This window comes from Echinops telfairi, unplaced genomic scaffold (genome assembly GCF_000313985.2).
Source record: "Echinops telfairi isolate 266 unplaced genomic scaffold, ASM31398v2 ScPeMD7_23;HRSCAF=83, whole genome shotgun sequence".
Classification (NCBI taxonomy): domain Eukaryota; kingdom Metazoa; phylum Chordata; class Mammalia; order Afrosoricida; family Tenrecidae; genus Echinops; species Echinops telfairi.
Window position 1 is genome coordinate 88,587,319 of NW_022103920.1, and position 10,482 is coordinate 88,597,800.

The 10,482-nt window shown below is 54.0% G+C and overlaps 1 protein-coding gene across 9 annotated transcripts in view; it reads left to right on the forward strand.

Moving 5' to 3' along the window:
• The first annotated feature begins 14 nt into the window (after nt 1-14).
• The window catches only part of ADCYAP1R1 (ADCYAP receptor type I), a 66,769-nt gene continuing 56,301 nt past the window's right edge, over nt 15-10,482 (forward strand). For all 9 annotated transcript variants that reach the window (XM_045289031.1, XM_045289030.1, XM_045289033.1 and 6 more), the window contains exon 1: nt 15-203. The gene's annotated coding sequence lies outside the window, so the exon portion shown is untranslated. The remainder of the gene's footprint in view (nt 204-10,482) is intronic.

Genomic DNA, 10,482 nt, shown 5'->3' on the forward strand with positions numbered 1-10,482 from the left:
CCCCGACACGCCGACGCAGAGCTCCGGGCTCGGCGCGCGCTCCGGGTGCAGACACTGCCCAGCCGGGGCGGCGTGGGGCGCGGATCCCGTCGTCCGCTGCTCAACCTCCCTCCCGGCGGGGCCGCGGGGCGGCGGCGAAAGGGGGCTCCAGGCCGATCGACCACAGCAGCTCCGCAGCCCTGCGGCAGGTCCCCGGGGACCAGGTAAGGGCTACTACTGCTGCCCCTTCCCTTCCCAAGACCCCTTTTCCTTCTTCCAGAGCCTTCTCCCCTCCGGACCTCAGTCGCCACCCCCCCTACCTCCCACCCCGCCGCCCCCCCTTGCTGGGCGATCCCCGCAAGCCTCGTCCTGGACTGGCGGAGAGCAGGGGAGAGCCGGCGCGGGGCTAAGCTCCCGAACCCGCACTGAAGTCGCCTGCTCCTGCCCCTCCGCGCTTTTGCTGGGCAGCCTGGAGATCCCCCCACCTCCCCACCCCTGAGATGTCCGGCTCCGGCGTCAAAGGCACGGCGGATCTCTGCAGACCGTGGGAGGGGAGGCTGGCCTAAGGAAGCTCTCGCCTCTCCCTGTGCCGAGAAAAGGGGGCCGGGTACAGGGAGGGCACTGGGGCCAGAGGGACACTGGGGGACCTGTTTTCCTTCCCCTCAGGCGAAAGGACGCTTCTACTAGGCGGATCTGGAAGGAGGCGCTGGAGGGTCCTTGAGAGCTGCCTTGAATATCACTGCCCTCAGGGGCTTGGGGGAGGTGGGCAAAAGGTGTATTGGGTAAGGGTTATTGGAAGAGGAGAAATGCCTTGCTAATGGGGCTACAAATCAGGATTGTGCAAAAGAGCGCCGTCTCCCGGTTTCCCACTGTGCAGAGGGCTGGGGTCCAGACACCAGGGATTTGCCAGTCCCTGGAGGAAACACCGGAAGGGGACCTGTTTGGGAACAGCGGGCGGCGCAAGTGGGTTGGGGGGGTGGGGGTGGGGCAGGACGTTCGACCTCCTGGGCCTGAAGTGGGTCTGCTAGAGACCCCTGACAGACCCTTGCTGGCCTTCTTAAAGGCACAGGCACCTGCGGCAGCTGCAGGAAGGGGAGGTGGCCATGTCCTCAAACCTGAGCCATAGCGTGAGGGGGCAGGTTAGAGGGAGCAGGGCACTACTGGATGTGGCCCAGATGGAAGCTGTTGCATTTCACTGGAACTGGGGAGTGGTGTCTATCCACTGGAAGACCCTGGGCGTGGGAGTAGGGGTGGAGAGCCATTCACGTCCTGGCATTTCGGGGCCATTTCATGTCTTTTAGTGTCCGTGGGCCAGTGTCTCTTTCTTTACTTAGAATGCCCTGCAAGGCCATCCTCTCCCCAACACCCCCTCTCAACCAAAATTTAAGTGTCTGCCTTTTCCTGGGAACAGCTCTGGGGTTGTTAGGTGGAGGATGGAGAGGTAACCCCTAGTTGGTGTAGGGTACCTGCACAGGAGCTGTGGCTGGACAGAGGCAGCCAGGCATCCTGAAGTTTAGGCTACAGGCCTTCCATGACCCTGGGCTTCAAATGAGGACCTGGCACTAAGGTCAGGCATTTGTAGGGTCAGCAAGATGCCCCCAGGTTTTCTTAGGAGGCCCTAATCAGAACTGGGTGCTGGGTGGAGGCGGGGCTAGTGGACACCCCCTTGCCCCTCCCCAATCCTCAAGCTGAATCTGGGGCTCCTGCTTCTTCCCGCTGACCTTGGGGGAAGTCAGGCAGAGGCGCCAGTCTGGACAGCAGCAGAAATGTGAACATGCAAATTAGAGGCAGAGCTCCCTGGAATCGTGGATCAGACCTTCCTACCAGTCCATCAACAAGTGTGTGTGTGTGTGTGTGTGTGTGTGTAGTGATCAGGGAGGCGGAAGGAGACCTGGCCCCTTCCCTCCTCAGCCACAGATGATCTGTTTCTACAGTCAAGGCGTGGGGTGGGGGTGGGGCAGTAACTGAAGCGCTCCTGGAAGGCCCATTCTGCACACGAAGGAGCAATCCAGGCTAAACGGGGGCATGACAGTCTTATTTTGTGTCAGGTTCAGGCAGGCAGGGGGTTGATTGGAGAAACACTTGGGGAGCCATCCTTCTCATAGACTTCTCCTCTCTGCCACATGCCTCTTGTGGAGCACCTTCTCAACCTTATGGAGCACCTTCTCAACACCCGACATGGGTGCTTGTTTGCAGATTGGGAAGCGATATTAGAAGTAGGAAAAAGGTGAGCTAAAGCTACATGGTGGCTTTCCTCCCGGGGCCCAGTCCTCTGGCTTGAGCTCTGGGGGATGGCACCGATAATGGCGGACCGCTGCAGGGGACAGGTATGCCAAGCACTGAAGCAGGGGCCTGGATTACCTGAGAGCCACCCACTGGGGAACTGATGGCTGGGGTGGCAGTGAGTGTCTTGTCCTGGAGAGTAAGTGAGCAGGGGACTGGTGCCCCAGCCCGGGCTGCCAGAAGGCTTCTTAAACATTGGAAGGGCCAGACATCATGGTCCCTCTGAGCATAGAAGTAGAAGATTCCAGGGGCTGGATGGGTTGGGCACAGTGGTCTAGCTGCCTGGCAACCTGGAGCAGGAAACTCCTTAGCTGCTGCATGTTTGTGCCAAGCTGTCGATGCCGTCAGAAGCGCAATGTGATGGCCACCCCCACAGTGACACACAGGGAGGGGTGACACACTCCTAGGGAGGCTTGCTGGCTTCCTGTGACACCTGAGAGCTGGAACGGAATGGAGACAAACAACATCACAAGGGTAAATGAACGTGGAGAAGCATGCCATGTCCTGGATCTGGACAGACCTGGGCACTTCAGGCCCCAGGCAGACCATAGAAGGCTTCCTAATGAAAAGTCTAGGTGTGTGTTGAATGGTGGATGCGTACATGCATGTGTGTGTGTGTGCGTGTGTGTGTGTGTGTGTGTGTGTGTGTGTGTTGCTTGAGGCAAGATGAAGTGTTGCATGCTTGTTCTGCACAGGGTCAGATAATCAATACTTGGAGTTTTGCTAGCCATAGGCTTGGTGGCAAAGGCTTAGCTCTGCCCTTGGAGCAGGGAAGCAGCTCGAGAGGATTGCAAACAATGAGCAAGGCTAAGCTTCCACTAAAACTTTATTCAAGGATTTTGAACTTTGAATTTCATACAACTTTCGTGTCATGAACAGGAGTCGTCTTTTTTCCCTTACTATTTAGAACTGTAGAATATATCCATCAATAAAGTTCTTGGTCTGCTGGCTGTATAAGAGTAAGCAGCAGGTAGGATCTGTCTGCAAGAAGGGTTTGCTGATCCCTGGGTCAAAGGTTAGAAAACAGCAGTGGTTGAAGATTGAGGGGCGGGGTTGCAGCTGAGAGCTGAAGAGATGCCCTTGGCAGGCAGATGGTTCATTCTATTCTGCCTGGACCTCAGATTCCCATGTGTGCTGTGGGTCAGCTTGGATGCAGCACTCTACCCCAGCCCGGCCTCCTTGGCAGATGTTGGGTACCTCTCCTACCCTGGGGATACCCAAGGGCCCTGGATGGCGTGGTTTGCACGTGGCTACTCCTGTAAAGAGTTGCAGTCTCAGAAACCCACAGAGGCAGTTCTTCCTTGTCCTACAGGGGGGCTAGGAGTTGGCATTGACTTGATGGCAAGGAGGTTTCAGCTTTTCCCATGGGAAAGGTTGATGGTTTGCATGTACTTCCATGGTACCATGGAAGAAAGGCCTGGTGATCTACTCCAGGACCACGGCCATTGAAAACCCAGGGAGCCTGACTCTGCTCTGAAACATGTAGGGTTGCCGTGTGTTGGCATTGACTTGACAACAATGGGTTTGCCTTTTTAAAAAAGGACATCTAGTGGTGCAGTGGTTTAAGCATGGACTGCTAACTAAAAGATGAGCAATTCCAAGCCACCAGCCACTCCGAGTGAGAAAGATGAGTCAGTCTACATCCGAAAGGGTTTATAGTCTCAGAAATCCTCGGGAGCAGTTCTACCCTGTCCCATAAGCCGGCTTTGAGTGGGAATCGACTCCATGGGAGTGGGTTGGGTTTCGGGAAGATTCATGAGTGAAAAACTGAGTGAAGTCCTGTGTTAGGCAGGGTTCTCTAGAGAAACAAAACCCGGACACTTATATACATATATAAGTATAAGGATACTTATACAGTATATACACTGTATAAGGATAGGCTTATACAGTGAGAAGAAGAAGCATAACAGATAATTAGTCTACACAGCAGTACAGAGGGTTCAGTTCAACTCACTTCCATGGAACAGTTAATATACTGGAAGTCCTTCAACTCATGTGGACTGCAGGGTCCACGGTCAAGGAAGCAGACAGCAGAGCTCACCCTCAGGCAAGGCAAACAGCAAGCAGCAGGGTGGGTCACCAACACTCAGTAGCTCAGGAGCTTAGTGAAGCAGGACCAATTGGGATATCGAATTCAAGCTGTGCAAAACGATGGGATTCACCAGCCTCAAGCTCCAGTGATATATGCACCAGCAGCGTGGCTAAGCTGGTCTCGAAGGAGCCTCTAGGGTAAGGTGACCAGACGTCCCACTTTTGGCGGGACAGTCCCGATTTTTAACAATTTTCCCCATGTCCTGTGGCATTGTAAAAAAGTCCCCATTTTTAGAAAGAATGCACGACAAGCTAGGATATACGGTTTTTGGCTGCCATGTGGCTATTTTGCCAGGATATGAGTTTTATCAATGGTGTCCCGCTTTTGTCCCGCTTTACCAATGTTAAAATTTGGTCACCTTACTCTAGGGACACGATTCACAGGTTGGCCTGGCCTACAGGTAGTGTAGCTCACAGGTTGAGGCAGAGAACTAGCTATAGGAGCAACACGCACACTAAAGCATGCTCCTATCGCCAGAGAGTAATAGAAAGGGGGTGGGGGGTGGGCTTTTCAGAGCCATTTATCTCTTTGCCTTCCAATCAAACTGTGACCTGATTAATCCCACATGCTCCTATTTGCCACGTTAGCACAATAAACCTATCACAAGTCCCTTGAAGTCCCCTCATAATTCCAGAGCCCCTCTCCTGTTCACCCTCTGTGTTCACTTCCCTTGGGAGGGAGACCAGAGGAAAACTTGAGTGTAGCTTCTCTTGTTCAAGGTTCAAAACTCACAATGGACAGGGCAAGACTTGGAACAGTCCGGGCAGGGGTGTGGGGCTTATCATCTCAGGGCTGGGGGAGTGCAGAGGAGGAGAGGTGGTCAGCAGGGTTGGTGCAGTCCGGGAGGGCTTCCTGGAGATGGTGGTAGAGGGGTGGTTAGCTTTGAGGGTGAGCCAGACACTCTCATCACGGCTCTCCACTCACTGCCATGGGGACCATTCTGACTCATTGCCACCCTATAGGGCAGAGGAGAACTGCCCCTGTGGGTTTCTGAGGCTAGAAACTGTCATCTGTCTTCTGAGGAGAAGCACTGGTGCATTTGAACTACTGACCTTGTGGTTAACAGCCCAGCGCAGAATCCATGACACCACCAGGGCTCCTCAGACACTATGTGTTGCCATAGACCTGCACCCCAGACAGGAGACCTTGTGGTGCAGTGGTTATGTGTTGGACTGTGATCCACATGGTCAGCCGTTCGGATCCACCAGAAGCAGCTCTGTGGGAGAAAGACTGGGCTTTCTACTCCTGTGAACAGTTATAGTCTCAGAAACTGAAAGGGGGACACTGTGAGTCAGCATTGGCTCAATGGTGGTGAGTTTGGCTTTGGTTTTCCACCAGACAAACAGGAGCCTGATAGGTTTTTCGGCGGGGTGGGGGGTGGGGGGAGCCCCTGCCTCCCCCTTCCCCAGGGCTCTGCATTTTGTCCCACCTGCTTTGTCCACTCAGATCCCCATCACCTCTGCCCTGCACCCAGGAATTTCCCCCTTCACTTTGCTCTCTGCCTTCCCAGACAAAGTCCCTAAGCAGGACCCCGCACTTGTCACTGGCCCTGCCCCTGTCCCCTCTGAACTGCCTCAGCTTCTCTGGCTCTCGGAACTGGCTCCAGCGGTTCCCACCCTCGCAACTGCCCCTTGCCCACCTCCGTATATATATCTTGCTGTACTCCTAACATGCCGAAATCATCCCACAAATGACCCGCCTGGCCTTCATCAGTTTTCTGACCTCCCTTCCAGGGCTCACCCTGGCTGACCAGATGCCCGAGTGGGCATGGAGAGGCACTGTGGGTCTGGTCTTGGACTATATTCATTCCCCACGGCTGCTACCTCAAAAGACCAGGAAATGGGCTTCAAAAATGAAACACACCGAAAACAAACCCAAACCCAAACCCCAAACAAGTGTATTTATTTCTGTTCTCGGAAAAAAAAAAAAAAGCGCAAAAACTCATACTCAATGCCAGCGGGTCGATTCCGAATCTTAGCAAGACCAGGTAGAGCTGCCTCTGTGCTTTGCCGCTCTTTCTAGGAGTAGACAGGCCCATCTTTCTCCCAAGAAGCTGCTTGTGGTTTCGAACTGCTCTTTCTAGGAGTAGACAGGCCCATCTTTCTCCCAAGAAGCTGCTTGTGGTTTCGAACTGCTGACCTTGCGGTTAGCAGCCCAATGTGTAACCCCTGTGCCTCCAAGCCTCCTTTCCTTCAGATCTGAAGGCTGGATATCCAGCTCCACATCTCTGCCCCAACGGGAGTGCTGCCACTCCAGCTCCTCGCCCACTTCAGGTGAGGCATTCTGCTCCCGCACGGAGTGACCGTCTCAGAACCCCACAGGAGCCGCTCGGCCCTGCCCTCTGGTTCCCTGTGAGTCGGAGTGGCGCAGTGGCAGTGAGCACAGTCTTGGGCATGTCTCTGCTGTCTCTAGGGGCACCTGCCTTTGTGGTCATGCGCCTTCTTTAAGATGTCACATGGTTTGGGGACTCTTCTCCCCTTTGGTAAGCCACCACTCAGAAGGGTTTCCGGTTAGGACTCCCTCCACTTCAGTGTAGCTTCACTTCACGTAGCTGGTAACGTCTGCAAAGAAGGCCCCAGGCATTGTCGCATCCCAGGGTTAGAGTGCTAAACAGTTCCAGACCACGGAGCCCGGCCTGGGAGACTTGCAGGCAGAAAACATCAGCTTGCCAACAGCACCACACAGGGGCCTCTCCCTGACTTTCTCTCCCTCCCTTGCCTGCAGCCCCTCCCCCTTCTCTCTGCTTTCAGCCTGTGCTCTTTCCTCCTCCCCTTTCCTCTGGCTTAGTGCTTGAGAACCCTCAGGAGCTCCCCAGGTCAGGAACTGCCCCCATACGAGTGTGTGTGTGTTGGGGAGGGCTCCTCGCCATCGAATGTTCTCTGGTGGGGAGGAGGACTTTGAGGAGTGATGTTGGGCGCCTCTCCTGGTCCCGTGATACTCACACTTCAAGTCCACATATGCACTGCGGTGGGGCCCTGCTTTGCCCCCGCATTGTTTCTCTGCACCCATTCCCTACCTGTGAAATGCAGGGTTCAGGTGCTGTTATCCCCAGTCGCCTACCCAAGGCCCTGGCTCTGTCACCTACTGTGGATGAGACCTGGTGGTCAGGGCTCTGGGGGAGGAAAGGTTTGAACACAGCAAAGAGGAGCCTCCCTCAAACCCTTTCCTTACCCCGTGGCTGCTGGACCCTTCTCTCCAGGCATCAGGCTCTGCTCCTTCACCACTCTGGTCCCTGTGAGGAGCAAAGAGCTTCTAGGAGTTTCCCTTCCTTCCTGGAAGTCACTTTCATCTCATCTCCTCCCCCCTCCCACTTTGAGGAGTGAGTGGCTTGGGGACAGGGTTCTCTTTCAGCCTTCCCTTCCTGGAACCCAGCCAAGGCAGAGACTGGGCTTTAAGGGGAGTCCTGCTCAGGTTTCATTACTAAAGAGAGCATGTGGAGAGTAAAGGAGGTGAGGCCTTTGCTCACCTGGGGTAATCTTCTGCCTGGCGTCCAGTCTCCGTACTGCCCTGGGGAGGGAGGGATACTGAGCAGTTAGAGGGTTCCCATAAGAAGTGGCTTCATGGTCTCAGTCCATAAGTGGCAGGTGAGGGACCCAGGGCGGTGTGGCCCAAAGGAGAGGTAAGGGGAGGGGCTGTCCATCCTTGCTGTGAGACTTCCCCCAAGCAAAGGAATGAGTGCTTCTCAGGGCTGGCCAGGACACGAGGACATCCAGCTGCCCACCAAGGGCCCTGGGAGCAGCTGCTAGAGGGCACTGAGCTTCCCAACCCAGCAGCCAGGCCATCTCCCATTAGGGTGCTGCAGTGGGCCCTTCCTGGCTGGGGCAGTGGGGGTGGATGTCATGGACCTCTGGGTCCCCTGGCACTCAGGGGAGCAGGGAGTGGGCCAGCCCGGTGAGTCACGGCTCCGGTGAGCAGACCGATGATGCTCTTCTCCCTGTGTGCAGAGGGGACAGCTGCCTGGTGCAGCCATGATGGGGACAGACCCCATGAGCTGTGCTGCCAGCCCTCACCCCGTGATGCTGGGGTGCTCAGGTCCCAGGAGGATGAGCCTTCTTGGGTCTGAAGGGCAGACTCGTATGCCTTTGGGATCCCTGAGTACACACTGCACTGCTGTCGGGTGGGATCCCAGGGCTCTATACTGTGTGACCTTGAGCAGTGTTCCCCCTTCCGTGGTCTCAGTTTACCCACCTCTGAGCTCCATTTCAGGTCTCAAATGCTTGGGCCTATCATAGACTCTTCCTAAGACAGGGGCTTCAGATAGAGAAATGTGAGTGGAGGCCAGAGAGGGCTGAGGGTGTGTGTGTGTGGTCGCTCTCAGTGGGGTGCCCGTGGGTCTCTCCTGATTCGCTGAGCCAGTAACCAAGGGTGGCAGGGTCACAGAGATGAAGTGGGAAAGCTTTAGAGCCAGCTGCTTGGGTGTGCTTCTCACTTGCTTCTGTGCGGCCTTGGGCAAGTGGCTTAGCCTCTCTGTGCATCAGTCCTAGTCACCTCTGCTAGAGAAGGAGGGACTGCCAGCAGCTACTTTTTGGGTTTGGGACAGTTAGATTAGTTCATGCATATTTACTGCTCAGAAGGCTGTTTAATGACCGCTCATCGTTCACAAGGAAAGGCACAGCCGGCCTGCTGTTTCCATGTCGCATGTGCACCCAGGGCTGTGGGACGGAGATGGCAGCGAGGGGTGTGTGTGTGAGAAGACACAAAGTTCTAAGATGATCCTCAGAGTCACCAGATGTTGGGCCCTTTCTCGCCGCCAGCCTGTCCTGTCAAGCGTACCTGTATGCATGTGAGGGCGCTTTGCAGTGAGATCATAAGATAGGCATGACTAGTCTTCCCATTTCACGGATGGCAAAACTGAGCCACCGAAAAGTGGTGGCTTGTCCAAGGTTGTAAGGCTGAAAAGTGACAAAAGGGTCCCCGGATCCATGGCTATAAATATCAGGATGTAGAGTTGTTTAAGATTCTTTTATATATTTTTTTACCTCATTTATTTAAAAAAAATCATTAAAATATAATTTAATTGGGGGTTCTTACAGGTCTTAGAACAATCCATGGTATCAAGCATATTTGTATATCTGTTGCCATCATTATTTTCTAAACAATTACTTTCTATTTCAGCCCTTGGTATCAGCTCCTCTTTTCTCACCCCCATTCCCGTGACCTCTTGATAAATGATAAATGATTACTGTTTTCATATCTTACACTGACCGCTGTCTCCCTCCCCCATGGTTTCTGTTGGTTGTCCCCCTGGGAGGGGGGTGGTGATTGTGGCTATCTGTCGATCACTGCCAGGATTGCCCTTCCTCCCCTCCTCTCCCCACCTCCCCGCTGTCCTCCTGGTAGACTACTCCCATTCCTGTTCCTGTGGATTCTGTGTGTCCTGAGCTCTTTTATCTCTTATCTGTACCTGTGCATGTGCTCCAGTCTAGCCTGCAGTGAAAGGCAGGACTTGGGGTCATGATAGTGGGGGGTGAGGAAGCCTCAAGGGGCTAGAGGAATAGTGTGTGTTTCATTGGTGCTATACTGAGCCCTGGATGACACATCCCTTCCTTGTGACCCTTCTGAGGGGGTGTCCCAATGTCTACAGATGGGTTTTGCGTCTCTGCTCTGTTTTGCATCTTCTGATGTCTGTTACCCGATTGTGTCAACACCCCATGATCACATAGGCTGATGTGTTTCTTCCATGTAGGCTTGTCGCTTCTCTGCTAAATGGCTACTTGTTTAACTTCAGGCCTTTAAGACCCCAGACACTATATCTTTTGATGGCCAGGACCATCCGATTTCTTCACCATATTTGCTTATGCACCCATTTTGTCTTCATTGATTGTGCCGGGAGGGTGAGCATCACAGAATGCCAGGTTGTTAGAAAAAGTGTTCTTGTGTTGAGGGAGGGCATGAGCAGAGGCCCAAATTCCATCCACTACCTCAGTGTATTGCCATATAAATATATGTACCTAGGCCAATACCTCTATTTTTATGAATTAATGTATTTACGTATGTACACACCTATGCTTATACCTCTATAAATTTTTTCCCTTAGAAAAATTGAGAGAGAGAGAGAGAGAGAGAGAGAGAGAGAGAGAGAGAGAGAGAGAGAGAGAGAGAGGAGGAGTGGGGAAGAAGAGGAGAGG